Here is a 27271-nt window from a genome sequence, read left to right as displayed (position 1 = left end):
GGAAGCAGAGAGATAACACCAGATGCCAATTGTAGATCCTCTCACACCTGTGGTCACTGCAGCATCTGACTCCACTTTGTCCAAAAGGGATCTATTCCATTCAATTACACATGATCTAGATTAGACTGACAACAAGATACTGCACGGGACATAGCAGAGTTGGTGAAGTTGAGTGGTGATGAGTTTGCTATTTGGATGAATAAAGCAAGTAAAAAGTGTGTTAGATAAAAATTCATTTCAATTCGCTAATCGGGCTAATATGAATCAGGTGAATCGAGTTCTGCTTTTGGATACTGGGTTAAGAAGGGGTGCACCGTTCCTGGAGGTACTGCAATACCAGGTCAATGCGTGGAGTGGACAGAGCAAGCTCTTTTTCCATCTCCTGTTCTAAAAATCCATTTAATATATGGTCCCCAGATAGGGGACGTATCAGATATTAAACTGATAAGAACAGATACTACACTTGATCTTAGCCAAAAGGCCGAGAAGCGATAACCAGAATTGGTTTGGGCCTCGAGTGGCACCCTGGCCTATGCCGGACACATCTTAGGGAGAGAGAGCGAGAGGGAGACAAACCCACGCCTACACAAGACATTTTGTCACCCAAGCCAACCCTTGAAAAGGCTGGTTTGCAGAGCAAAAACAAGAAGAATGGTGCGTTTTGCAGCCGCCGCCCACTGCAATGAATCTGAATAACTCCTCCTTTAGGGCGCAAGCAACTCCCCTCCCCCTTGCAGTCTTTCCAATTCACGATACAAAAAGACGGACAGGACAGGTTGCCTGACTTTCCGTCACTGCCACCCTTTGCCATCCTTACCCGTAGAAAGCCCTTTCATCATCCCCAAACCCTAATCTTTTCCCTTTCCTTCCCAGCCCCCAAACCCTGCCCTCTGTACCTTTCTCACCACCCGCTTCCCTTCTCCTGTCATCCCCCTACCACCCGGGAAAAAAAGAGATTGCCCCCTCCTTCCACTAGCCCACCCTCCCACCCAAAGAACAACTTCTTCTGCGCAGCTTGTTTTCTAGGCAGCAGCGCTATTGTGATGTCATCGGGGGGCATTGTGACAAGCCGCCAGTGTTCCGTCTCTTCATGTTGTGCACTGTTCAAACCGAAAATACATCAACAGGCAGGCTACAGAAAAGCTTACTAACAAAGGTTAGAGAGGGGCTTTCTCAGAGGGCTTTTTACAGTTTGTCTATTCCCAATTAGCCGGTTTAGTATACTTAATGAAAGTACTAATTCTTTCATAGGCCGCCCATTCTTAGTATTTGACGTTCAGGTAACAACAGGTAACTTTATTTGGAGTGGAAGCAGAGAGATAACACCAGATGCCAATTGTAGATCCTCTCACACCTGTGGTCACTGCAGCATCTGACTCCACTTTGTCCAAAAGGGATCTATTCCATTCAATTACACATGATCTAGATTAGACTGACAACAAGATACTGCACGGGACATAGCAGAGTTGGTGAAGTTGAGTGGTGATGAGTTTGCTATTTGGATGAATAAAGCAAGTAAAAAGTGTGTTAGATAAAAATTCATTTCAATTCGCTAATCGGGCTAATATGAATCAGGTGAATCGAGTTCTGCTTTTGGAAACTGGGTTAAGAAGGGGTGCACCGTTCCTGGAGGTACTGCAATACCAGGTCAATGCGTGGAGTGGACAGAGCAAGCTCTTTTTCCATCTCCCTGTTCTAAAAATCCATTTAATATATGGTCCCCAGATAGGGGACGTATCAGATATTAAACTGATAAGAACAGATACTACACTTGATCTTAGCCAAAAGGCCGAGAAGCGATAACCAGAATTGGTTTGGGCCTCGAGTGGCACCCTGGCCTATGCCGGACACATCTTAGGGAGAGAGAGCGAGAGGGAGACAAACCCACGCCTACACAAGACATTTTGTCACCCAAGCCAACCCTTGAAAAGGCTGCTTTGCAGAGCAAAAACAAGAAGAATGGTGCGTTTTGCAGCCGCCGCCCACTGCAATGAATCTGAATAACTCCTCCTTTAGGGCGCAAGCAACTCCCCTCCCCCTTGCAGTCTTTCCAATTCACGATACAAAAAGACGGACAGGACAGGTTGCCTGACTTTCCGTCACTGCCACCCTTTGCCATCCTTACCCGTAGAAAGCCCTTTCATCATCCCCAAACCCTAATCTTTTCCCTTTCCTTCCCAGCCCCCAAACCCTGCCCTCTGTACCTTTCTCACCACCCGCTTCCCTTCTCCTGTCATCCCCCTACCACCCGGGAAAAAAAGAGATTGCCCCCTCCTTCCACTAGCCCACCCTCCCACCCAAAGAACAACTTCTTCTGCGCAGCTTGTTTTCTAGGCAGCAGCGCTATTGTGATGTCATCGGGGGGCATTGTGACAAGCCGCCAGTGTTCCGTCTCTTCATGTTGTGCACTGTTCAAACCGAAAATACATCAACAGGCAGGCTACAGAAAAGCTTACTAACAAAGGTTAGAGAGGGGCTTTCTCAGAGGGCTTTTTACAGTTTGTCTATTCCCAATTAGCCGGTTTAGTATACTTAATGAAAGTACTAATTCTTTCATAGGCCGCCCATTCTTAGTATTTGACGTTCAGGTAACAACAGGTAACTTTATTTGGAGTGGAAGCAGAGAGATAACACCAGATGCCAATTGTAGATCCTCTCACACCTGTGGTCACTGCAGCATCTGACTCCACTTTGTCCAAAAGGGATCTATTCCATTCAATTACACATGATCTAGATTAGACTGACAACAAGATACTGCACGGGACATAGCAGAGTTGGTGAAGTTGAGTGGTGATGAGTTTGCTATTTGGATGAATAAAGCAAGTAAAAAGTGTGTTAGATAAAAATTCATTTCAATTCGCTAATCGGGCTAATATGAATCAGGTGAATCGAGTTCTGCTTTTGGAAACTGGGTTAAGAAGGGGTGCACCGTTCCTGGAGGTACTGCAATACCAGGTCAATGCGTGGAGTGGACAGAGCAAGCTCTTTTTCCATCTCCCTGTTCTAAAAATCCATTTAATATATGGTCCCCAGATAGGGGACGTATCAGATATTAAACTGATAAGAACAGATACTACACTTGATCTTAGCCAAAAGGCCGAGAAGCGATAACCAGAATTGGTTTGGGCCTCGAGTGGCACCCTGGCCTATGCCGGACACATCTTAGGGAGAGAGAGCGAGAGGGAGACAAACCCACGCCTACACAAGACATTTTGTCACCCAAGCCAACCCTTGAAAAGGCTGCTTTGCAGAGCAAAAACAAGAAGAATGGTGCGTTTTGCAGCCGCCGCCCACTGCAATGAATCTGAATAACTCCTCCTTTAGGGCGCAAGCAACTCCCCTCCCCCTTGCAGTCTTTCCAATTCACGATACAAAAAGACGGACAGGACAGGTTGCCTGACTTTCCGTCACTGCCACCCTTTGCCATCCTTACCCGTAGAAAGCCCTTTCATCATCCCCAAACCCTAATCTTTTCCCTTTCCTTCCCAGCCCCCAAACCCTGCCCTCTGTACCTTTCTCACCACCCGCTTCCCTTCTCCTGTCATCCCCCTACCACCCGGGAAAAAAAGAGATTGCCCCCTCCTTCCACTAGCCCACCCTCCCACCCAAAGAACAACTTCTTCTGCGCAGCTTGTTTTCTAGGCAGCAGCGCTATTGTGATGTCATCGGGGGGCATTGTGACAAGCCGCCAGTGTTCCGTCTCTTCATGTTGTGCACTGTTCAAACCGAAAATACATCAACAGGCAGGCTACAGAAAAGCTTACTAACAAAGGTTAGAGAGGGGCTTTCTCAGAGGGCTTTTTACAGTTTGTCTATTCCCAATTAGCCGGTTTAGTATACTTAATGAAAGTACTAATTCTTTCATAGGCCGCCCATTCTTAGTATTTGACGTTCAGGTAACAACAGGTAACTTTATTTGGAGTGGAAGCAGAGAGATAACACCAGATGCCAATTGTAGATCCTCTCACACCTGTGGTCACTGCAGCATCTGACTCCACTTTGTCCAAAAGGGATCTATTCCATTCAATTACACATGATCTAGATTAGACTGACAACAAGATACTGCACGGGACATAGCAGAGTTGGTGAAGTTGAGTGGTGATGAGTTTGCTATTTGGATGAATAAAGCAAGTAAAAAGTGTGTTAGATAAAAATTCATTTCAATTCGCTAATCGGGCTAATATGAATCAGGTGAATCGAGTTCTGCTTTTGGAAACTGGGTTAAGAAGGGGTGCACCGTTCCTGGAGGTACTGCAATACCAGGTCAATGCGTGGAGTGGACAGAGCAAGCTCTTTTTCCATCTCCCTGTTCTAAAAATCCATTTAATATATGGTCCCCAGATAGGGGACGTATCAGATATTAAACTGATAAGAACAGATACTACACTTGATCTTAGCCAAAAGGCCGAGAAGCGATAACCAGAATTGGTTTGGGCCTCGAGTGGCACCCTGGCCTATGCCGGACACATCTTAGGGAGAGAGAGCGAGAGGGAGACAAACCCACGCCTACACAAGACATTTTGTCACCCAAGCCAACCCTTGAAAAGGCTGCTTTGCAGAGCAAAAACAAGAAGAATGGTGCGTTTTGCAGCCGCCGCCCACTGCAATGAATCTGAATAACTCCTCCTTTAGGGCGCAAGCAACTCCCCTCCCCCTTGCAGTCTTTCCAATTCACGATACAAAAAGACGGACAGGACAGGTTGCCTGACTTTCCGTCACTGCCACCCTTTGCCATCCTTACCCGTAGAAAGCCCTTTCATCATCCCCAAACCCTAATCTTTTCCCTTTCCTTCCCAGCCCCCAAACCCTGCCCTCTGTACCTTTCTCACCACCCGCTTCCCTTCTCCTGTCATCCCCCTACCACCCGGGAAAAAAAGAGATTGCCCCCTCCTTCCACTAGCCCACCCTCCCACCCAAAGAACAACTTCTTCTGCGCAGCTTGTTTTCTAGGCAGCAGCGCTATTGTGATGTCATCGGGGGGCATTGTGACAAGCCGCCAGTGTTCCGTCTCTTCATGTTGTGCACTGTTCAAACCGAAAATACATCAACAGGCAGGCTACAGAAAAGCTTACTAACAAAGGTTAGAGAGGGGCTTTCTCAGAGGGCTTTTTACAGTTTGTCTATTCCCAATTAGCCGGTTTAGTATACTTAATGAAAGTACTAATTCTTTCATAGGCCGCCCATTCTTAGTATTTGACGTTCAGGTAACAACAGGTAACTTTATTTGGAGTGGAAGCAGAGAGATAACACCAGATGCCAATTGTAGATCCTCTCACACCTGTGGTCACTGCAGCATCTGACTCCACTTTGTCCAAAAGGGATCTATTCCATTCAATTACACATGATCTAGATTAGACTGACAACAAGATACTGCACGGGACATAGCAGAGTTGGTGAAGTTGAGTGGTGATGAGTTTGCTATTTGGATGAATAAAGCAAGTAAAAAGTGTGTTAGATAAAAATTCATTTCAATTCGCTAATCGGGCTAATATGAATCAGGTGAATCGAGTTCTGCTTTTGGAAACTGGGTTAAGAAGGGGTGCACCGTTCCTGGAGGTACTGCAATACCAGGTCAATGCGTGGAGTGGACAGAGCAAGCTCTTTTTCCATCTCCCTGTTCTAAAAATCCATTTAATATATGGTCCCCAGATAGGGGACGTATCAGATATTAAACTGATAAGAACAGATACTACACTTGATCTTAGCCAAAAGGCCGAGAAGCGATAACCAGAATTGGTTTGGGCCTCGAGTGGCACCCTGGCCTATGCCGGACACATCTTAGGGAGAGAGAGCGAGAGGGAGACAAACCCACGCCTACACAAGACATTTTGTCACCCAAGCCAACCCTTGAAAAGGCTGCTTTGCAGAGCAAAAACAAGAAGAATGGTGCGTTTTGCAGCCGCCGCCCACTGCAATGAATCTGAATAACTCCTCCTTTAGGGCGCAAGCAACTCCCCTCCCCCTTGCAGTCTTTCCAATTCACGATACAAAAAGACGGACAGGACAGGTTGCCTGACTTTCCGTCACTGCCACCCTTTGCCATCCTTACCCGTAGAAAGCCCTTTCATCATCCCCAAACCCTAATCTTTTCCCTTTCCTTCCCAGCCCCCAAACCCTGCCCTCTGTACCTTTCTCACCACCCGCTTCCCTTCTCCTGTCATCCCCCTACCACCCGGGAAAAAAAGAGATTGCCCCCTCCTTCCACTAGCCCACCCTCCCACCCAAAGAACAACTTCTTCTGCGCAGCTTGTTTTCTAGGCAGCAGCGCTATTGTGATGTCATCGGGGGGCATTGTGACAAGCCGCCAGTGTTCCGTCTCTTCATGTTGTGCACTGTTCAAACCGAAAATACATCAACAGGCAGGCTACAGAAAAGCTTACTAACAAAGGTTAGAGAGGGGCTTTCTCAGAGGGCTTTTTACAGTTTGTCTATTCCCAATTAGCCGGTTTAGTATACTTAATGAAAGTACTAATTCTTTCATAGGCCGCCCATTCTTAGTATTTGACGTTCAGGTAACAACAGGTAACTTTATTTGGAGTGGAAGCAGAGAGATAACACCAGATGCCAATTGTAGATCCTCTCACACCTGTGGTCACTGCAGCATCTGACTCCACTTTGTCCAAAAGGGATCTATTCCATTCAATTACACATGATCTAGATTAGACTGACAACAAGATACTGCACGGGACATAGCAGAGTTGGTGAAGTTGAGTGGTGATGAGTTTGCTATTTGGATGAATAAAGCAAGTAAAAAGTGTGTTAGATAAAAATTCATTTCAATTCGCTAATCGGGCTAATATGAATCAGGTGAATCGAGTTCTGCTTTTGGAAACTGGGTTAAGAAGGGGTGCACCGTTCCTGGAGGTACTGCAATACCAGGTCAATGCGTGGAGTGGACAGAGCAAGCTCTTTTTCCATCTCCCTGTTCTAAAAATCCATTTAATATATGGTCCCCAGATAGGGGACGTATCAGATATTAAACTGATAAGAACAGATACTACACTTGATCTTAGCCAAAAGGCCGAGAAGCGATAACCAGAATTGGTTTGGGCCTCGAGTGGCACCCTGGCCTATGCCGGACACATCTTAGGGAGAGAGAGCGAGAGGGAGACAAACCCACGCCTACACAAGACATTTTGTCACCCAAGCCAACCCTTGAAAAGGCTGCTTTGCAGAGCAAAAACAAGAAGAATGGTGCGTTTTGCAGCCGCCGCCCACTGCAATGAATCTGAATAACTCCTCCTTTAGGGCGCAAGCAACTCCCCTCCCCCTTGCAGTCTTTCCAATTCACGATACAAAAAGACGGACAGGACAGGTTGCCTGACTTTCCGTCACTGCCACCCTTTGCCATCCTTACCCGTAGAAAGCCCTTTCATCATCCCCAAACCCTAATCTTTTCCCTTTCCTTCCCAGCCCCCAAACCCTGCCCTCTGTACCTTTCTCACCACCCGCTTCCCTTCTCCTGTCATCCCCCTACCACCCGGGAAAAAAAGAGATTGCCCCCTCCTTCCACTAGCCCACCCTCCCACCCAAAGAACAACTTCTTCTGCGCAGCTTGTTTTCTAGGCAGCAGCGCTATTGTGATGTCATCGGGGGGCATTGTGACAAGCCGCCAGTGTTCCGTCTCTTCATGTTGTGCACTGTTCAAACCGAAAATACATCAACAGGCAGGCTACAGAAAAGCTTACTAACAAAGGTTAGAGAGGGGCTTTCTCAGAGGGCTTTTTACAGTTTGTCTATTCCCAATTAGCCGGTTTAGTATACTTAATGAAAGTACTAATTCTTTCATAGGCCGCCCATTCTTAGTATTTGACGTTCAGGTAACAACAGGTAACTTTATTTGGAGTGGAAGCAGAGAGATAACACCAGATGCCAATTGTAGATCCTCTCACACCTGTGGTCACTGCAGCATCTGACTCCACTTTGTCCAAAAGGGATCTATTCCATTCAATTACACATGATCTAGATTAGACTGACAACAAGATACTGCACGGGACATAGCAGAGTTGGTGAAGTTGAGTGGTGATGAGTTTGCTATTTGGATGAATAAAGCAAGTAAAAAGTGTGTTAGATAAAAATTCATTTCAATTCGCTAATCGGGCTAATATGAATCAGGTGAATCGAGTTCTGCTTTTGGAAACTGGGTTAAGAAGGGGTGCACCGTTCCTGGAGGTACTGCAATACCAGGTCAATGCGTGGAGTGGACAGAGCAAGCTCTTTTTCCATCTCCCTGTTCTAAAAATCCATTTAATATATGGTCCCCAGATAGGGGACGTATCAGATATTAAACTGATAAGAACAGATACTACACTTGATCTTAGCCAAAAGGCCGAGAAGCGATAACCAGAATTGGTTTGGGCCTCGAGTGGCACCCTGGCCTATGCCGGACACATCTTAGGGAGAGAGAGCGAGAGGGAGACAAACCCACGCCTACACAAGACATTTTGTCACCCAAGCCAACCCTTGAAAAGGCTGCTTTGCAGAGCAAAAACAAGAAGAATGGTGCGTTTTGCAGCCGCCGCCCACTGCAATGAATCTGAATAACTCCTCCTTTAGGGCGCAAGCAACTCCCCTCCCCCTTGCAGTCTTTCCAATTCACGATACAAAAAGACGGACAGGACAGGTTGCCTGACTTTCCGTCACTGCCACCCTTTGCCATCCTTACCCGTAGAAAGCCCTTTCATCATCCCCAAACCCTAATCTTTTCCCTTTCCTTCCCAGCCCCCAAACCCTGCCCTCTGTACCTTTCTCACCACCCGCTTCCCTTCTCCTGTCATCCCCCTACCACCCGGGAAAAAAAGAGATTGCCCCCTCCTTCCACTAGCCCACCCTCCCACCCAAAGAACAACTTCTTCTGCGCAGCTTGTTTTCTAGGCAGCAGCGCTATTGTGATGTCATCGGGGGGCATTGTGACAAGCCGCCAGTGTTCCGTCTCTTCATGTTGTGCACTGTTCAAACCGAAAATACATCAACAGGCAGGCTACAGAAAAGCTTACTAACAAAGGTTAGAGAGGGGCTTTCTCAGAGGGCTTTTTACAGTTTGTCTATTCCCAATTAGCCGGTTTAGTATACTTAATGAAAGTACTAATTCTTTCATAGGCCGCCCATTCTTAGTATTTGACGTTCAGGTAACAACAGGTAACTTTATTTGGAGTGGAAGCAGAGAGATAACACCAGATGCCAATTGTAGATCCTCTCACACCTGTGGTCACTGCAGCATCTGACTCCACTTTGTCCAAAAGGGATCTATTCCATTCAATTACACATGATCTAGATTAGACTGACAACAAGATACTGCACGGGACATAGCAGAGTTGGTGAAGTTGAGTGGTGATGAGTTTGCTATTTGGATGAATAAAGCAAGTAAAAAGTGTGTTAGATAAAAATTCATTTCAATTCGCTAATCGGGCTAATATGAATCAGGTGAATCGAGTTCTGCTTTTGGAAACTGGGTTAAGAAGGGGTGCACCGTTCCTGGAGGTACTGCAATACCAGGTCAATGCGTGGAGTGGACAGAGCAAGCTCTTTTTCCATCTCCCTGTTCTAAAAATCCATTTAATATATGGTCCCCAGATAGGGGACGTATCAGATATTAAACTGATAAGAACAGATTTTTTTTTTTTTTTTTTTTTTTTTTTTTTTTTTTTGAAGGATGAGTTTGAAAATAATAAAGTGACCGCCTCTCGTTGCCCAGGTAACTGTCCGTCACAAGAGGGCTATGACATCCTACGATGCACACTCCCCCAAGGCCAGCAGTTGTGCAATACCCTGGCACCTTTCAGCACCAACCAAGATAGTACCCTCCCAAACTACACTTGATCTTAGCCAAAAGGCCGAGAAGCGATAACCAGAATTGGTTTGGGCCTCGAGTGGCACCCTGGCCTATGCCGGACACATCTTAGGGAGAGAGAGCGAGAGGGAGACAAACCCACGCCTACACAAGACATTTTGTCACCCAAGCCAACCCTTGAAAAGGCTGCTTTGCAGAGCAAAAACAAGAAGAATGGTGCGTTTTGCAGCCGCCGCCCACTGCAATGAATCTGAATAACTCCTCCTTTAGGGCGCAAGCAACTCCCCTCCCCCTTGCAGTCTTTCCAATTCACGATACAAAAAGACGGACAGGACAGGTTGCCTGACTTTCCGTCACTGCCACCCTTTGCCATCCTTACCCGTAGAAAGCCCTTTCATCATCCCCAAACCCTAATCTTTTCCCTTTCCTTCCCAGCCCCCAAACCCTGCCCTCTGTACCTTTCTCACCACCCGCTTCCCTTCTCCTGTCATCCCCCTACCACCCGGGAAAAAAAGAGATTGCCCCCTCCTTCCACTAGCCCACCCTCCCACCCAAAGAACAACTTCTTCTGCGCAGCTTGTTTTCTAGGCAGCAGCGCTATTGTGATGTCATCGGGGGGCATTGTGACAAGCCGCCAGTGTTCCGTCTCTTCATGTTGTGCACTGTTCAAACCGAAAATACATCAACAGGCAGGCTACAGAAAAGCTTACTAACAAAGGTTAGAGAGGGGCTTTCTCAGAGGGCTTTTTACAGTTTGTCTATTCCCAATTAGCCGGTTTAGTATACTTAATGAAAGTACTAATTCTTTCATAGGCCGCCCATTCTTAGTATTTGACGTTCAGGTAACAACAGGTAACTTTATTTGGAGTGGAAGCAGAGAGATAACACCAGATGCCAATTGTAGATCCTCTCACACCTGTGGTCACTGCAGCATCTGACTCCACTTTGTCCAAAAGGGATCTATTCCATTCAATTACACATGATCTAGATTAGACTGACAACAAGATACTGCACGGGACATAGCAGAGTTGGTGAAGTTGAGTGGTGATGAGTTTGCTATTTGGATGAATAAAGCAAGTAAAAAGTGTGTTAGATAAAAATTCATTTCAATTCGCTAATCGGGCTAATATGAATCAGGTGAATCGAGTTCTGCTTTTGGAAACTGGGTTAAGAAGGGGTGCACCGTTCCTGGAGGTACTGCAATACCAGGTCAATGCGTGGAGTGGACAGAGCAAGCTCTTTTTCCATCTCCCTGTTCTAAAAATCCATTTAATATATGGTCCCCAGATAGGGGACGTATCAGATATTAAACTGATAAGAACAGATTTTTTTTTTTTTTTTTTTTTTTTTTGAAGGATGAGTATGAAAATAATAAAGTGACCGCCTCTCGTTGCCCAGGTAACTGTCCGTCACAAGAGGGCTATGACATCCTACGATGCACACTCCCCCAAGGCCAGCAGTTGTGCAATACCCTGGCACCTTTCAGCACCAACCAAGGTAGTACCCTCCCAAACTACACTTGATCTTAGCCAAAAGGCCGGGAAGCGATAACCAGAATTGGTTTGGGCCTCGAGTGGCACCCTGGCCTATGCCGGACACATCTTAGGGAGAGAGAGCGAGAGGGAGACAAACCCACGCCTACACAAGACATTTTGTCACCCAAGCCAACCCTTGAAAAGGCTGCTTTGCAGAGCAAAAACAAGAAGAATGGTGCGTTTTGCAGCCGCCGCCTACTGCAATGAATCTGAATAACTCCTCCTTTAGGGCGCAAGCAACTCCCCTCCCCCTTGCAGTCTTTCCAATTCACGATACAAAAAGACGGACAGGACAGGTTGCCTGACTTTCCGTCACTGCCACCCTTTGCCATCCTTACCCGTAGAAAGCCCTTTCATCATCCCCAAACCCTAATCTTTTCCCTTTCCTTCCCAGCCCCCAAACCCTGCCCTCTGTACCTTTCTCACCACCCGCTTCCCTTCTCCTGTCATCCCCCTACCACCCGGGAAAAAAAGAGATTGCCCCCTCCTTCCACTAGCCCACCCTCCCACCCAAAGAACAACTTCTTCTGCGCAGCTTGTTTTCTAGGCAGCAGCGCTATTGTGATGTCATCGGGGGGCATTGTGACAAGCCGCCAGTGTTCCGTCTCTTCATGTTGTGCACTGTTCAAACCGAAAATACATCAACAGGCAGGCTACAGAAAAGCTTACTAACAAAGGTTAGAGAGGGGCTTTCTCAGAGGGCTTTTTACAGTTTGTCTATTCCCAATTAGCCGGTTTAGTATACTTAATGAAAGTACTAATTCTTTCATAGGCCGCCCATTCTTAGTATTTGACGTTCAGGTAACAACAGGTAACTTTATTTGGAGTGGAAGCAGAGAGATAACACCAGATGCCAATTGTAGATCCTCTCACACCTGTGGTCACTGCAGCATCTGACTCCACTTTGTCCAAAAGGGATCTATTCCATTCAATTACACATGATCTAGATTAGACTGACAACAAGATACTGCACGGGACATAGCAGAGTTGGTGAAGTTGAGTGGTGATGAGTTTGCTATTTGGATGAATAAAGCAAGTAAAAAGTGTGTTAGATAAAAATTCATTTCAATTCGCTAATCGGGCTAATATGAATCAGGTGAATCGAGTTCTGCTTTTGGAAACTGGGTTAAGAAGGGGTGCACCGTTCCTGGAGGTACTGCAATACCAGGTCAATGCGTGGAGTGGACAGAGCAAGCTCTTTTTCCATCTCCCTGTTCTAAAAATCCATTTAATATATGGTCCCCAGATAGGGGACGTATCAGATATTAAACTGATAAGAACAGATTTTTGATTTAATGAAGCTTTCCAAAGCACCGCAAAAAATGCATGACCGAAGTCACACCAAAAACAGTGCAAAGGCTAGGATTCGTGTGGACCCCTCCGTGAGGAGAGGGTCCCCAAAAATCAACCCCGTCCCTCCGAGCCAGAAGGCCACAGCAAGGGTCAGGGATCTTCGGTGCTCCTCCAAGCCGAAGCCTGGTTGAGCCTTGTCGTTGCTCCCAGCGTCCACCCAGGCATCTTACCCAAGTGGAGTAGAGAGCTACTAGTTGTTGGTTTCGCAGCCGAAACTGCCCGGACCGTCAACCGGTGTTGGTTTCTCAGCCCAAGGCTAACCGGACCTCCAACCGGGTGTTGGTTTCTCAGCCGAAGCTGACCCGGACCTCCAACCGGGTGTTGGTTTCTCAGCCGAAGCTGACCCAGACCTCCAACCGGGTGTTGGTTTCTCAGCCGAAGCTGACCCGGACCTCCAACCGGGTGTTGGTTTCTCAGCCCAAAGCTGAACGGACCTCCGACCATGATTATAAAAATTTCCCTTCCTAGCCAGAAGGCCGGGATAGAGCAATATGCTCAGAAAGTATGAAAGGGCAAGGTACGGTGTGCTACAGAGCCCAAGGCTCGCCGGGGTCCCAAGCCAGCAAGCTCAGACTCACTCCAGGGTCGTCAGTCCTGGGGCACATTGCACCATAGCCCCCACACTTACTCAGTCTAATAGCCTCGATCCTGGTAGGGCCATGTTTTCCTCTAGATGAATATACTATACATCAAGAGTACTAGCAAGCGCAACCTTCCAGTGTGCATTGCATCTGCCGAGCCTCACAGATTCTACACTTGATCTTAGCCAAAAGGCCGAGAAGCGATAACCAGAATTGGTTTGGGCCTCGAGTGGCACCCTGGCCTATGCCGGACACATCTTAGGGAGAGAGAGCGAGAGGGAGACAAACCCACGCCTACACAAGACATTTTGTCACCCAAGCCAACCCTTGAAAAGGCTGCTTTGCAGAGCAAAAACAAGAAGAATGGTGCGTTTTGCAGCCGCCGCCCACTGCAATGAATCTGAATAACTCCTCCTTTAGGGCGCAAGCAACTCCCCTCCCCCTTGCAGTCTTTCCAATTCACGATACAAAAAGACGGACAGGACAGGTTGCCTGACTTTCCGTCACTGCCACCCTTTGCCATCCTTACCCGTAGAAAGCCCTTTCATCATCCCCAAACCCTAATCTTTTCCCTTTCCTTCCCAGCCCCCAAACCCTGCCCTCTGTACCTTTCTCACCACCCGCTTCCCTTCTCCTGTCATCCCCCTACCACCCGGGAAAAAAAGAGATTGCCCCCTCCTTCCACTAGCCCACCCTCCCACCCAAAGAACAACTTCTTCTGCGCAGCTTGTTTTCTAGGCAGCAGCGCTATTGTGATGTCATCGGGGGGCATTGTGACAAGCCGCCAGTGTTCCGTCTCTTCATGTTGTGCACTGTTCAAACCGAAAATACATCAACAGGCAGGCTACAGAAAAGCTTACTAACAAAGGTTAGAGAGGGGCTTTCTCAGAGGGCTTTTTACAGTTTGTCTATTCCCAATTAGCCGGTTTAGTATACTTAATGAAAGTACTAATTCTTTCATAGGCCGCCCATTCTTAGTATTTGACGTTCAGGTAACAACAGGTAACTTTATTTGGAGTGGAAGCAGAGAGATAACACCAGATGCCAATTGTAGATCCTCTCACACCTGTGGTCACTGCAGCATCTGACTCCACTTTGTCCAAAAGGGATCTATTCCATTCAATTACACATGATCTAGATTAGACTGACAACAAGATACTGCACGGGACATAGCAGAGTTGGTGAAGTTGAGTGGTGATGAGTTTGCTATTTGGATGAATAAAGCAAGTAAAAAGTGTGTTAGATAAAAATTCATTTCAATTCGCTAATCGGGCTAATATGAATCAGGTGAATCGAGTTCTGCTTTTGGAAACTGGGTTAAGAAGGGGTGCACCGTTCCTGGAGGTACTGCAATACCAGGTCAATGCGTGGAGTGGACAGAGCAAGCTCTTTTTCCATCTCCCTGTTCTAAAAATCCATTTAATATATGGTCCCCAGATAGGGGACGTATCAGATATTAAACTGATAAGAACAGATTTTTTGATTTAATGAAGCTTTCCAAAGCACCACAAAAAATGCATGACCGAAGTCACACCAAAAACAGTGCAAAGGCTAGGATTCGTGTGGACCCCACCGTGAGGAGAGGGTCCCCAAAAATCAACCCCGTCCCTCCGAGCCAGAAGGCCACAGCAAGGGTCAGGGATCTTCGGTGCTCCCCCAAGCCGAAGCCTGGTTGAGCCTTGTTGTTGCTCCCAGCGTCCACCCAGGCATCTTACCCAAGTGGAGTAGAGAGCTACTAGTTGTTGGTTTCGCAGCCGAAACTGCCCGGACCGTCAACCGGTGTTGGTTTCTCAGCCCAAGGCTAACCGGACCTCCAACCGGGTGTTGGTTTCTCAGCCGAAGCTGACCCAGACCTCCAACCGGGTGTTGGTTTCTCAGCCGAAGCTGACCCGGACCTCCAACCGGGTGTTGGTTTCTCAGCCCAAAGCTGACCAGACCTCCGACCGGGATTATAAAAATTTCCCTTCCTAGCCAGAAGGCCAGGATAGGGTAATATGCTCAAAAAGTATGAAAAGGCAAGGTACGGTGTGCTACAGAGCCCAAGGCTTGCCGGGGTCCCAAGCCAGCAAGCTCAGACTCACTCCAGGGTCGTCAGTCCTGGGGCACGTTGTACCATAGCCCCCCACCCTTACTCAGTCTAATAGCCTCGATCCTGGTAGGGCCATGTTTTCCTCTTGATGAATATACTATCCACCCAGAGTACTAGCAAGCGCAACCTTCCAGTGTGCATTGTATCATTGTACTAAGGTGGCCTGGAGCTTAAACCACCTCTTCGAACAACACTACACTTGATCTTAGCCAAAAGGCCGAGAAGCGATAACCAGAATTGGTTTGGGCCTCGAGTGGCACCCTGGCCTATGCCGGACACATCTTAGGGAGAGAGAGCGAGAGGGAGACAAACCCACGCCTACACAAGACATTTTGTCACCCAAGCCAACCCTTGAAAAGGCTGCTTTGCAGAGCAAAAACAAGAAGAATGGTGCGTTTTGCAGCTGCCGCCCACTGCAATGAATCTGAATAACTCCTCCTTTAGGGCGCAAGCAACTCCCCTCCCCCTTGCAGTCTTTCCAATTCACGATACAAAAAGACGGACAGGACAGGTTGCCTGACTTTCCGTCACTGCCACCCTTTGCCATCCTTACCCGTAGAAAGCCCTTTCATCATCCCCAAACCCTAATCTTTTCCCTTTCCTTCCCAGCCCCCAAACCCTGCCCTCTGTACCTTTCTCACCACCCGCTTCCCTTCTCCTGTCATCCCCCTACCACCCGGGAAAAAAAGAGATTGCCCCCTCCTTCCACTAGCCCACCCTCCCACCCAAAGAACAACTTCTTCTGCGCAGCTTGTTTTCTAGGCAGCAGCGCTATTGTGATGTCATCGGGGGGCATTGTGACAAGCCGCCAGTGTTCCGTCTCTTCATGTTGTGCACTGTTCAAACCGAAAATACATCAACAGGCAGGCTACAGAAAAGCTTACTAACAAAGGTTAGAGAGGGGCTTTCTCAGAGGGCTTTTTACAGTTTGTCTATTCCCAATTAGCCGGTTTAGTATACTTAATGAAAGTACTAATTCTTTCATAGGCCGCCCATTCTTAGTATTTGCCGTTCAGGTAACAACAGGTAACTTTATTTGGAGTGGAAGCAGAGAGATAACACCAGATGCCAATTGTAGATCCTCTCACACCTGTGGTCACTGCAGCATCTGACTCCACTTTGTCCAAAAGGGATCTATTCCATTCAATTACACATGATCTAGATTAGACTGACAACAAGATACTGCACGGGACATAGCAGAGTTGGTGAAGTTGAGTGGTGATGAGTTTGCTATTTGGATGAATAAAGCAAGTAAAAAGTGTGTTAGATAAAAATTCATTTCAATTCGCTAATCGGGCTAATATGAATCAGGTGAATCGAGTTCTGCTTTTGGAAACTGGGTTAAGAAGGGGTGCACCGTTCCTGGAGGTACTGCAATACCAGGTCAATGCATGGAGTGGACAGAGCAAGCTCTTTTTCCATCTCCCTGTTCTAAAAATCCATTTAATATATGGTCCCCAGATAGGGGACGTATCAGATATTAAACTGATAAGAACAGATACTACACTTGATCTTAGCCAAAAGGCCGAGAAGCGATAACCAGAATTGGTTTGGGCCTCGAGTGGCACCCTGGCCTATGCCGGACACATCTTAGGGAGAGAGAGCGAGAGGGAGACAAACCCACGCCTACACAAGACATTTTGTCACCCAAGCCAACCCTTGAAAAGGCTGCTTTGCAGAGCAAAAACAAGAAGAATGGTGCGTTTTGCAGCCGCCGCCCACTGCAATGAATCTGAATAACTCCTCCTTTAGGGCGCAAGCAACTCCCCTCCCCCTTGCAGTCTTTCCAATTCACGATACAAAAAGACGGACAGGACAGGTTGCCTGACTTTCCGTCACTGCCACCCTTTGCCATCCTTACCCGTAGAAAGCCCTTTCATCATCCCCAAACCCTAATCTTTTCCCTTTCCTTCCCAGCCCCCAAACCCTGCCCTCTGTACCTTTCTCACCACCCGCTTCCCTTCTCCTGTCATCCCCCTACCACCCGGGAAAAAAAGAGATTGCCCCCTCCTTCCACTAGCCCACCCTCCCACCCAAAGAACAACTTCTTCTGCGCAGCTTGTTTTCTAGGCAGCAGCGCTATTGTGATGTCATCGGGGGGCATTGTGACAAGCCGCCAGTGTTCCGTCTCTTCATGTTGTGCACTGTTCAAACCGAAAATACATCAACAGGCAGGCTACAGAAAAGCTTACTAACAAAGGTTAGAGAGGGGCTTTCTCAGAGGGCTTTTTACAGTTTGTCTATTCCCAATTAGCCGGTTTAGTATACTTAATGAAAGTACTAATTCTTTCATAGGCCGCCCATTCTTAGTATTTGACGTTCAGGTAACAACAGGTAACTTTATTTGGAGTGGAAGCAGAGAGATAACACCAGATGCCAATTGTAGATCCTCTCACACCTGTGGTCACTGCAGCATCTGACTCCACTTTGTCCAAAAGGGATCTATTCCATTCAATTACACATGATCTAGATTAGACTGACAACAAGATACTGCACGGGACATAGCAGAGTTGGTGAAGTTGAGTGGTGATGAGTTTGCTATTTGGATGAATAAAGCAAGTAAAAAGTGTGTTAGATAAAAATTCATTTCAATTCGCTAATCGGGCTAATATGAATCAGGTGAATCGAGTTCTGCTTTTGGAAACTGGGTTAAGAAGGGGTGCACCGTTCCTGGAGGTACTGCAATACCAGGTCAATGCGTGGAGTGGACAGAGCAAGCTCTTTTTCCATCTCCCTGTTCTAAAAATCCATTTAATATATGGTCCCCAGATAGGGGACGTATCAGATATTAAACTGATAAGAACAGATACTACACTTGATCTTAGCCAAAAGGCCGAGAAGCGATAACCAGAATTGGTTTGGGCCTCGAGTGGCACCCTGGCCTATGCCGGACACATCTTAGGGAGAGAGAGCGAGAGGGAGACAAACCCACGCCTACACAAGACATTTTGTCACCCAAGCCAACCCTTGAAAAGGCTGCTTTGCAGAGCAAAAACAAGAAGAATGGTGCGTTTTGCAGCCGCCGCCCACTGCAATGAATCTGAATAACTCCTCCTTTAGGGCGCAAGCAACTCCCCTCCCCCTTGCAGTCTTTCCAATTCACGATACAAAAAGACGGACAGGACAGGTTGCCTGACTTTCCGTCACTGCCACCCTTTGCCATCCTTACCCGTAGAAAGCCCTTTCATCATCCCCAAACCCTAATCTTTTCCCTTTCCTTCCCAGCCCCCAAACCCTGCCCTCTGTACCTTTCTCACCACCCGCTTCCCTTCTCCTGTCATCCCCCTACCACCCGGGAAAAAAAGAGATTGCCCCCTCCTTCCACTAGCCCACCCTCCCACCCAAAGAACAACTTCTTCTGCGCAGCTTGTTTTCTAGGCAGCAGCGCTATTGTGATGTCATCGGGGGGCATTGTGACAAGCCGCCAGTGTTCCGTCTCTTCATGTTGTGCACTGTTCAAACCGAAAATACATCAACAGGCAGGCTACAGAAAAGCTTACTAACAAAGGTTAGAGAGGGGCTTTCTCAGAGGGCTTTTTACAGTTTGTCTATTCCCAATTAGCCGGTTTAGTATACTTAATGAAAGTACTAATTCTTTCATAGGCCGCCCATTCTTAGTATTTGACGTTCAGGTAACAACAGGTAACTTTATTTGGAGTGGAAGCAGAGAGATAACACCAGATGCCAATTGTAGATCCTCTCACACCTGTGGTCACTGCAGCATCTGACTCCACTTTGTCCAAAAGGGATCTATTCCATTCAATTACACATGATCTAGATTAGACTGACAACAAGATACTGCACGGGACATAGCAGAGTTGGTGAAGTTGAGTGGTGATGAGTTTGCTATTTGGATGAATAAAGCAAGTAAAAAGTGTGTTAGATAAAAATTCATTTCAATTCGCTAATCGGGCTAATATGAATCAGGTGAATCGAGTTCTGCTTTTGGAAACTGGGTTAAGAAGGGGTGCACCGTTCCTGGAGGTACTGCAATACCAGGTCAATGCGTGGAGTGGACAGAGCAAGCTCTTTTTCCATCTCCCTGTTCTAAAAATCCATTTAATATATGGTCCCCAGATAGGGGACGTATCAGATATTAAACTGATAAGAACAGATACTACACTTGATCTTAGCCAAAAGGCCGAGAAGCGATAACCAGAATTGGTTTGGGCCTCGAGTGGCACCCTGGCCTATGCCGGACACATCTTAGGGAGAGAGAGCGAGAGGGAGACAAACCCACGCCTACACAAGACATTTTGTCACCCAAGCCAACCCTTGAAAAGGCTGCTTTGCAGAGCAAAAACAAGAAGAATGGTGCGTTTTGCAGCCGCCGCCCACTGCAATGAATCTGAATAACTCCTCCTTTAGGGCGCAAGCAACTCCCCTCCCCCTTGCAGTCTTTCCAATTCACGATACAAAAAGACGGACAGGACAGGTTGCCTGACTTTCCGTCACTGCCACCCTTTGCCATCCTTACCCGTAGAAAGCCCTTTCATCATCCCCAAACCCTAATCTTTTCCCTTTCCTTCCCAGCCCCCAAACCCTGCCCTCTGTACCTTTCTCACCACCCGCTTCCCTTCTCCTGTCATCCCCCTACCACCCGGGAAAAAAAGAGATTGCCCCCTCCTTCCACTAGCCCACCCTCCCACCCAAAGAACAACTTCTTCTGCGCAGCTTGTTTTCTAGGCAGCAGCGCTATTGTGATGTCATCGGGGGGCATTGTGACAAGCCGCCAGTGTTCCGTCTCTTCATGTTGTGCACTGTTCAAACCGAAAATACATCAACAGGCAGGCTACAGAAAAGCTTACTAACAAAGGTTAGAGAGGGGCTTTCTCAGAGGGCTTTTTACAGTTTGTCTATTCCCAATTAGCCGGTTTAGTATACTTAATGAAAGTACTAATTCTTTCATAGGCCGCCCATTCTTAGTATTTGACGTTCAGGTAACAACAGGTAACTTTATTTGGAGTGGAAGCAGAGAGATAACACCAGATGCCAATTGTAGATCCTCTCACACCTGTGGTCACTGCAGCATCTGACTCCACTTTGTCCAAAAGGGATCTATTCCATTCAATTACACATGATCTAGATTAGACTGACAACAAGATACTGCACGGGACATAGCAGAGTTGGTGAAGTTGAGTGGTGATGAGTTTGCTATTTGGATGAATAAAGCAAGTAAAAAGTGTGTTAGATAAAAATTCATTTCAATTCGCTAATCGGGCTAATATGAATCAGGTGAATCGAGTTCTGCTTTTGGAAACTGGGTTAAGAAGGGGTGCACCGTTCCTGGAGGTACTGCAATACCAGGTCAATGCGTGGAGTGGACAGAGCAAGCTCTTTTTCCATCTCCCTGTTCTAAAAATCCATTTAATATATGGTCCCCAGATAGGGGACGTATCAGATATTAAACTGATAAGAACAGATACTACACTTGATCTTAGCCAAAAGGCCGAGAAGCGATAACCAGAATTGGTTTGGGCCTCGAGTGGCACCCTGGCCTATGCCGGACACATCTTAGGGAGAGAGAGCGAGAGGGAGACAAACCCACGCCTACACAAGACATTTTGTCACCCAAGCCAACCCTTGAAAAGGCTGCTTTGCAGAGCAAAAACAAGAAGAATGGTGCGTTTTGCAGCCGCCGCCCACTGCAATGAATCTGAATAACTCCTCCTTTAGGGCGCAAGCAACTCCCCTCCCCCTTGCAGTCTTTCCAATTCACGATACAAAAAGACGGACAGGACAGGTTGCCTGACTTTCCGTCACTGCCACCCTTTGCCATCCTTACCCGTAGAAAGCCCTTTCATCATCCCCAAACCCTAATCTTTTCCCTTTCCTTCCCAGCCCCCAAACCCTGCCCTCTGTACCTTTCTCACCACCCGCTTCCCTTCTCCTGTCATCCCCCTACCACCCGGGAAAAAAAGAGATTGCCCCCTCCTTCCACTAGCCCACCCTCCCACCCAAAGAACAACTTCTTCTGCGCAGCTTGTTTTCTAGGCAGCAGCGCTATTGTGATGTCATCGGGGGGCATTGTGACAAGCCGCCAGTGTTCCGTCTCTTCATGTTGTGCACTGTTCAAACCGAAAATACATCAACAGGCAGGCTACAGAAAAGCTTACTAACAAAGGTTAGAGAGGGGCTTTCTCAGAGGGCTTTTTACAGTTTGTCTATTCCCAATTAGCCGGTTTAGTATACTTAATGAAAGTACTAATTCTTTCATAGGCCGCCCATTCTTAGTATTTGACGTTCAGGTAACAACAGGTAACTTTATTTGGAGTGGAAGCAGAGAGATAACACCAGATGCCAATTGTAGATCCTCTCACACCTGTGGTCACTGCAGCATCTGACTCCACTTTGTCCAAAAGGGATCTATTCCATTCAATTACACATGATCTAGATTAGACTGACAACAAGATACTGCACGGGACATAGCAGAGTTGGTGAAGTTGAGTGGTGATGAGTTTGCTATTTGGATGAATAAAGCAAGTAAAAAGTGTGTTAGATAAAAATTCATTTCAATTCGCTAATCGGGCTAATATGAATCAGGTGAATCGAGTTCTGCTTTTGGAAACTGGGTTAAGAAGGGGTGCACCGTTCCTGGAGGTACTGCAATACCAGGTCAATGCGTGGAGTGGACAGAGCAAGCTCTTTTTCCATCTCCCTGTTCTAAAAATCCATTTAATATATGGTCCCCAGATAGGGGACGTATCAGATATTAAACTGATAAGAACAGATACTACACTTGATCTTAGCCAAAAGGCCGAGAAGCGATAACCAGAATTGGTTTGGGCCTCGAGTGGCACCCTGGCCTATGCCGGACACATCTTAGGGAGAGAGAGCGAGAGGGAGACAAACCCACGCCTACACAAGACATTTTGTCACCCAAGCCAACCCTTGAAAAGGCTGCTTTGCAGAGCAAAAACAAGAAGAATGGTGCGTTTTGCAGCCGCCGCCCACTGCAATGAATCTGAATAACTCCTCCTTTAGGGCGCAAGCAACTCCCCTCCCCCTTGCAGTCTTTCCAATTCACGATACAAAAAGACGGACAGGACAGGTTGCCTGACTTTCCGTCACTGCCACCCTTTGCCATCCTTACCCGTAGAAAGCCCTTTCATCATCCCCAAACCCTAATCTTTTCCCTTTCCTTCCCAGCCCCCAAACCCTGCCCTCTGTACCTTTCTCACCACCCGCTTCCCTTCTCCTGTCATCCCCCTACCACCCGGGAAAAAAAGAGATTGCCCCCTCCTTCCACTAGCCCACCCTCCCACCCAAAGAACAACTTCTTCTGCGCAGCTTGTTTTCTAGGCAGCAGCGCTATTGTGATGTCATCGGGGGGCATTGTGACAAGCCGCCAGTGTTCCGTCTCTTCATGTTGTGCACTGTTCAAACCGAAAATACATCAACAGGCAGGCTACAGAAAAGCTTACTAACAAAGGTTAGAGAGGGGCTTTCTCAGAGGGCTTTTTACAGTTTGTCTATTCCCAATTAGCCGGTTTAGTATACTTAATGAAAGTACTAATTCTTTCATAGGCCGCCCATTCTTAGTATTTGACGTTCAGGTAACAACAGGTAACTTTATTTGGAGTGGAAGCAGAGAGATAACACCAGATGCCAATTGTAGATCCTCTCACACCTGTGGTCACTGCAGCATCTGACTCCACTTTGTCCAAAAGGGATCTATTCCATTCAATTACACATGATCTAGATTAGACTGACAACAAGATACTGCACGGGACATAGCAGAGTTGGTGAAGTTGAGTGGTGATGAGTTTGCTATTTGGATGAATAAAGCAAGTAAAAAGTGTGTTAGATAAAAATTCATTTCAATTCGCTAATCGGGCTAATATGAATCAGGTGAATCGAGTTCTGCTTTTGGAAACTGGGTTAAGAAGGGGTGCACCGTTCCTGGAGGTACTGCAATACCAGGTCAATGCGTGGAGTGGACAGAGCAAGCTCTTTTTCCATCTCCCTGTTCTAAAAATCCATTTAATATATGGTCCCCAGATAGGGGACGTATCAGATATTAAACTGATAAGAACAGATGAGATTTCATCCGCAAATTTCAGAAAACGGTCATCGGCCACCACACAAAAGCGCAGTGCCGCAGGTGATCGCCTCCCGAGCCCAGGAACCACCAGCCATAAGGGGACGTAAGCACCAAAAGGCGCAACAATCCCCGAGGCCGGCGGTTGTGCAAGCCCGGGCCCCTCCCAGCCAAGACCAAGGCAAACCCAATGAAGGGACTACACTTGATCTTAGCCAAAAGGCCGAGAAGCGATAACCAGAATTGGTTTGGGCCTCGAGTGGCACCCTGGCCTATGCCGGACACATCTTAGGGAGAGAGAGCGAGAGGGAGACAAACCCACGCCTACACAAGACATTTTGTCACCCAAGCCAACCCTTGAAAAGGCTGCTTTGCAGAGCAAAAACAAGAAGAATGGTGCGTTTTGCAGCCGCCGCCCACTGCAATGAATCTGAATAACTCCTCCTTTAGGGCGCAAGCAACTCCCCTCCCCCTTGCAGTCTTTCCAATTCACGATACAAAAAGACGGACAGGACAGGTTGCCTGACTTTCCGTCACTGCCACCCTTTGCCATCCTTACCCGTAGAAAGCCCTTTCATCATCCCCAAACCCTAATCTTTTCCCTTTCCTTCCCAGCCCCCAAACCCTGCCCTCTGTACCTTTCTCACCACCCGCTTCCCTTCTCCTGTCATCCCCCTACCACCCGGGAAAAAAAGAGATTGCCCCCTCCTTCCACTAGCCCACCCTCCCACCCAAAGAACAACTTCTTCTGCGCAGCTTGTTTTCTAGGCAGCAGCGCTATTGTGATGTCATCGGGGGGCATTGTGACAAGCCGCCAGTGTTCCGTCTCTTCATGTTGTGCACTGTTCAAACCGAAAATACATCAACAGGCAGGCTACAGAAAAGCTTACTAACAAAGGTTAGAGAGGGGCTTTCTCAGAGGGCTTTTTACAGTTTGTCTATTCCCAATTAGCCGGTTTAGTATACTTAATGAAAGTACTAATTCTTTCATAGGCCGCCCATTCTTAGTATTTGACGTTCAGGTAACAACAGGTAACTTTATTTGGAGTGGAAGCAGAGAGATAACACCAGATGCCAATTGTAGATCCTCTCACACCTGTGGTCACTGCAGCATCTGACTCCACTTTGTCCAAAAGGGATCTATTCCATTCAATTACACATGATCTAGATTAGACTGACAACAAGATACTGCACGGGACATAGCAGAGTTGGTGAAGTTGAGTGGTGATGAGTTTGCTATTTGGATGAATAAAGCAAGTAAAAAGTGTGTTAGATAAAAATTCATTTCAATTCGCTAATCGGGCTAATATGAATCAGGTGAATCGAGTTCTGCTTTTGGAAACTGGGTTAAGAAGGGGTGCACCGTTCCTGGAGGTACTGCAATACCAGGTCAATGCGTGGAGTGGACAGAGCAAGCTCTTTTTCCATCTCCCTGTTCTAAAAATCCATTTAATATATGGTCCCCAGATAGGGGACGTATCAGATATTAAACTGATAAGAACAGATTTTTGATTTAATGAAGCTTTCCAAAGCACCGCAAAAAATGCATGACCGAAGTCACACCAAAAACAGTGCAAAGGCTAGGATTCGTGTGGACCTTTCCGTGAGGAGAGGGTCCCCAAAAATCAACCCCGTCCCTCCGAGCCAGAAGGCAACAGCAAGGGTCAGGGATCTTCGGTGCTCCCCCAAGCCGAAGCCTGGTTGAGCCTTGTCGTTGCTCCCAGCGTCCACCCAGGCATCTTACCCAAGTGGAGTAGAGAGCTACTAGTTGTTGGTTTCACAGCCGAAACTGCCCGGACCGTCAACCGGTGTTGGTTTCTCAGCCCAAGGCTAACCGGACCTCCAACCGGGTGTTGGTTTCTCAGCCGAAGCTGACCCGGACCTCCAACCGGGTGTTGGTTTCTCAGCCGAAGCTGACCCGGACCTCCAACCGGGTGTTGGTTTCTCAGCCGAAGCTGACCCGGACCTCCAACCGGGTGTTGGTTTCTCAGCCGAAGCTGACCCGGACCTCCAACCGGGTGTTGGTTTCTCAGCCCAAAGCTGAACGGACCTCCGACCATGATTATAAAAATTTCCCTTCCTAGCCAGAAGGCCGGGATAGAGCAATATGCTCAGAAAGTATGAAAGGGCAAGGTACGGTGTGCTACAGAGCCCAAGGCTCGCCGGGGTCCCAAGCCAGCAAGCTCAGACTCACTCCAGGGTCGTCAGTCCTGGGGAACATTGCACCATAGCCCCCACACTTACTCAGTCTAATAGCCTCGATCCTGGTAGGGCCATGTTTTCCTCTAGATGAATATACTATACATCCAGAGTACTAGCAAGCGCAACCTTCCAGTGTGCATTGCATCTGCCGAGCCTCACAGATACTACACTTGATCTTAGCCAAAAGGCCGAGAAGCGATAACCAGAATTGGTTTGGGCCTCGAGTGGCACCCTGGCCTATGCCGGACACATCTTAGGGAGAGAGAGCGAGAGGGAGACAAACCCACGCCTACACAAGACATTTTGTCACCCAAGCCAACCCTTGAAAAGGCTGCTTTGCAGAGCAAAAACAAGAAGAATGGTGCGTTTTGCAGCCGCCGCCCACTGCAATGAATCTGAATAACTCCTCCTTTAGGGCGCAAGCAACTCCCCTCCCCCTTGCAGTCTTTCCAATTCACGATACAAAAAGACGGACAGGACAGGTTGCCTGACTTTCCGTCACTGCCACCCTTTGCCATCCTTACCCGTAGAAAGCCCTTTCATCATCCCCAAACCCTAATCTTTTCCCTTTCCTTCCCAGCCCCCAAACCCTGCCCTCTGTACCTTTCTCACCACCCGCTTCCCTTCTCCTGTCATCCCCCTACCACCCGGGAAAAAAAGAGATTGCCCCCTCCTTCCACTAGCCCACCCTCCCACCCAAAGAACAACTTCTTCTGCGCAGCTTGTTTTCTAGGCAGCAGCGCTATTGTGATGTCATCGGGGGGCATTGTGACAAGCCGCCAGTGTTCCGTCTCTTCATGTTGTGCACTGTTCAAACCGAAAATACATCAACAGGCAGGCTACAGAAAAGCTTACTAACAAAGGTTAGAGAGGGGCTTTCTCAGAGGGCTTTTTACAGTTTGTCTATTCCCAATTAGCCGGTTTAGTATACTTAATGAAAGTACTAATTCTTTCATAGGCCGCCCATTCTTAGTATTTGACGTTCAGGTAACAACAGGTAACTTTATTTGGAGTGGAAGCAGAGAGTTAACACCAGATGCCAATTGTAGATCCTCTCACACCTGTGGTCACTGCAGCATCTGACTCCACTTTGTCCAAAAGGGATCTATTCCATTCAATTACACATGATCTAGATTAGACTGACAACAAGATACTGCACGGGACATAGCAGAGTTGGTGAAGTTGAGTGGTGATGAGTTTGCTATTTGGATGAATAAAGCAAGTAAAAAGTGTGTTAGATAAAAATTCATTTCAATTCGCTAATCGGGCTAATATGAATCAGGTGAATCGAGTTCTGCTTTTGGAAACTGGGTTAAGAAGGGGTGCACCGTTCCTGGAGGTACTGCAATACCAGGTCAATGCGTGGAGTGGACAGAGCAAGCTCTTTTTCCATCTCCCTGTTCTAAAAATCCATTTAATATATGGTCCCCAGATAGGGGACGTATCAGATATTAAACTGATAAGAACAGATACTACACTTGATCTTAGCCAAAAGGCCGAGAAGCGATAACCAGAATTGGTTTGGGCCTCGAGTGGCACCCTGGCCTATGCCGGACACATCTTAGGGAGAGAGAGCGAGAGGGAGACAAACCCACGCCTACACAAGACATTTTGTCACCCAAGCCAACCCTTGAAAAGGCTGCTTTGCAGAGCAAAAACAAGAAGAATGGTGCGTTTTGC

General features: G+C 47.4%; 17 non-coding genes and 4 pseudogenes across 17 annotated transcripts; all 21 read right to left on the bottom strand.

The window, feature by feature from the left end:
* Positions 1 to 303: 303 nt before the first annotated feature.
* LOC142263532 (U2 spliceosomal RNA) lies at positions 304 to 493 on the bottom strand. Its single transcript, XR_012730579.1, has one exon. It is a non-coding gene; the product is annotated as a U2 spliceosomal RNA (small nuclear RNA).
* A 1117-nt stretch (positions 494 to 1610) lies between these two features.
* LOC142263522 (U2 spliceosomal RNA) lies at positions 1611 to 1801 on the bottom strand. The gene has a single exon (XR_012730570.1). It is a non-coding gene; the product is annotated as a U2 spliceosomal RNA (small nuclear RNA).
* Positions 1802 to 2918: 1117 nt separating this feature from the next.
* On the bottom strand, positions 2919 to 3109 carry LOC142263521 (U2 spliceosomal RNA). The gene has a single exon (XR_012730569.1). It is a non-coding gene; the product is annotated as a U2 spliceosomal RNA (small nuclear RNA).
* A 1117-nt stretch (positions 3110 to 4226) lies between these two features.
* Positions 4227 to 4417, bottom strand: LOC142263520 (U2 spliceosomal RNA). Its single transcript, XR_012730568.1, has one exon. It is a non-coding gene; the product is annotated as a U2 spliceosomal RNA (small nuclear RNA).
* Positions 4418 to 5534: 1117 nt separating this feature from the next.
* LOC142263518 (U2 spliceosomal RNA) lies at positions 5535 to 5725 on the bottom strand. The gene has a single exon (XR_012730567.1). It is a non-coding gene; the product is annotated as a U2 spliceosomal RNA (small nuclear RNA).
* Positions 5726 to 6842: 1117 nt separating this feature from the next.
* On the bottom strand, positions 6843 to 7033 carry LOC142263517 (U2 spliceosomal RNA). Its single transcript, XR_012730566.1, has one exon. It is a non-coding gene; the product is annotated as a U2 spliceosomal RNA (small nuclear RNA).
* A 1117-nt stretch (positions 7034 to 8150) lies between these two features.
* LOC142263516 (U2 spliceosomal RNA) lies at positions 8151 to 8341 on the bottom strand. The gene has a single exon (XR_012730565.1). It is a non-coding gene; the product is annotated as a U2 spliceosomal RNA (small nuclear RNA).
* Positions 8342 to 9458: 1117 nt separating this feature from the next.
* On the bottom strand, positions 9459 to 9669 carry LOC142263561 (U2 spliceosomal RNA; annotated as a pseudogene).
* Positions 9670 to 10962: 1293 nt separating this feature from the next.
* LOC142263558 (U2 spliceosomal RNA) lies at positions 10963 to 11163 on the bottom strand (annotated as a pseudogene).
* A 1293-nt stretch (positions 11164 to 12456) lies between these two features.
* LOC142263536 (U2 spliceosomal RNA) lies at positions 12457 to 12649 on the bottom strand. Its single transcript, XR_012730582.1, has one exon. It is a non-coding gene; the product is annotated as a U2 spliceosomal RNA (small nuclear RNA).
* A 688-nt stretch (positions 12650 to 13337) lies between these two features.
* On the bottom strand, positions 13338 to 13464 carry LOC142263569 (U2 spliceosomal RNA; annotated as a pseudogene).
* A 1117-nt stretch (positions 13465 to 14581) lies between these two features.
* LOC142263537 (U2 spliceosomal RNA) lies at positions 14582 to 14775 on the bottom strand. The gene has a single exon (XR_012730583.1). It is a non-coding gene; the product is annotated as a U2 spliceosomal RNA (small nuclear RNA).
* Positions 14776 to 16694: 1919 nt separating this feature from the next.
* Positions 16695 to 16885, bottom strand: LOC142263524 (U2 spliceosomal RNA). Its single transcript, XR_012730572.1, has one exon. It is a non-coding gene; the product is annotated as a U2 spliceosomal RNA (small nuclear RNA).
* Positions 16886 to 18002: 1117 nt separating this feature from the next.
* LOC142263515 (U2 spliceosomal RNA) lies at positions 18003 to 18193 on the bottom strand. Its single transcript, XR_012730564.1, has one exon. It is a non-coding gene; the product is annotated as a U2 spliceosomal RNA (small nuclear RNA).
* A 1117-nt stretch (positions 18194 to 19310) lies between these two features.
* On the bottom strand, positions 19311 to 19501 carry LOC142263513 (U2 spliceosomal RNA). The gene has a single exon (XR_012730562.1). It is a non-coding gene; the product is annotated as a U2 spliceosomal RNA (small nuclear RNA).
* A 1117-nt stretch (positions 19502 to 20618) lies between these two features.
* Positions 20619 to 20809, bottom strand: LOC142263512 (U2 spliceosomal RNA). The gene has a single exon (XR_012730561.1). It is a non-coding gene; the product is annotated as a U2 spliceosomal RNA (small nuclear RNA).
* Positions 20810 to 21926: 1117 nt separating this feature from the next.
* On the bottom strand, positions 21927 to 22117 carry LOC142263511 (U2 spliceosomal RNA). The gene has a single exon (XR_012730560.1). It is a non-coding gene; the product is annotated as a U2 spliceosomal RNA (small nuclear RNA).
* Positions 22118 to 23234: 1117 nt separating this feature from the next.
* On the bottom strand, positions 23235 to 23419 carry LOC142263553 (U2 spliceosomal RNA). Its single transcript, XR_012730597.1, has one exon. It is a non-coding gene; the product is annotated as a U2 spliceosomal RNA (small nuclear RNA).
* A 1322-nt stretch (positions 23420 to 24741) lies between these two features.
* LOC142263535 (U2 spliceosomal RNA) lies at positions 24742 to 24934 on the bottom strand. Its single transcript, XR_012730581.1, has one exon. It is a non-coding gene; the product is annotated as a U2 spliceosomal RNA (small nuclear RNA).
* Positions 24935 to 25664: 730 nt separating this feature from the next.
* LOC142263568 (U2 spliceosomal RNA) lies at positions 25665 to 25791 on the bottom strand (annotated as a pseudogene).
* Positions 25792 to 26908: 1117 nt separating this feature from the next.
* Positions 26909 to 27099, bottom strand: LOC142263510 (U2 spliceosomal RNA). Its single transcript, XR_012730559.1, has one exon. It is a non-coding gene; the product is annotated as a U2 spliceosomal RNA (small nuclear RNA).
* Positions 27100 to 27271: the final 172 nt, after the last annotated feature.

The sequence above is a fragment of the Anomaloglossus baeobatrachus genome, unplaced genomic scaffold (assembly GCF_048569485.1).
Source record: "Anomaloglossus baeobatrachus isolate aAnoBae1 unplaced genomic scaffold, aAnoBae1.hap1 Scaffold_2590, whole genome shotgun sequence".
NCBI classification, from domain to species: Eukaryota; Metazoa; Chordata; class Amphibia; order Anura; family Aromobatidae; genus Anomaloglossus; species Anomaloglossus baeobatrachus.
This window is presented reverse-complemented; position numbering and strand designations above follow the sequence as displayed.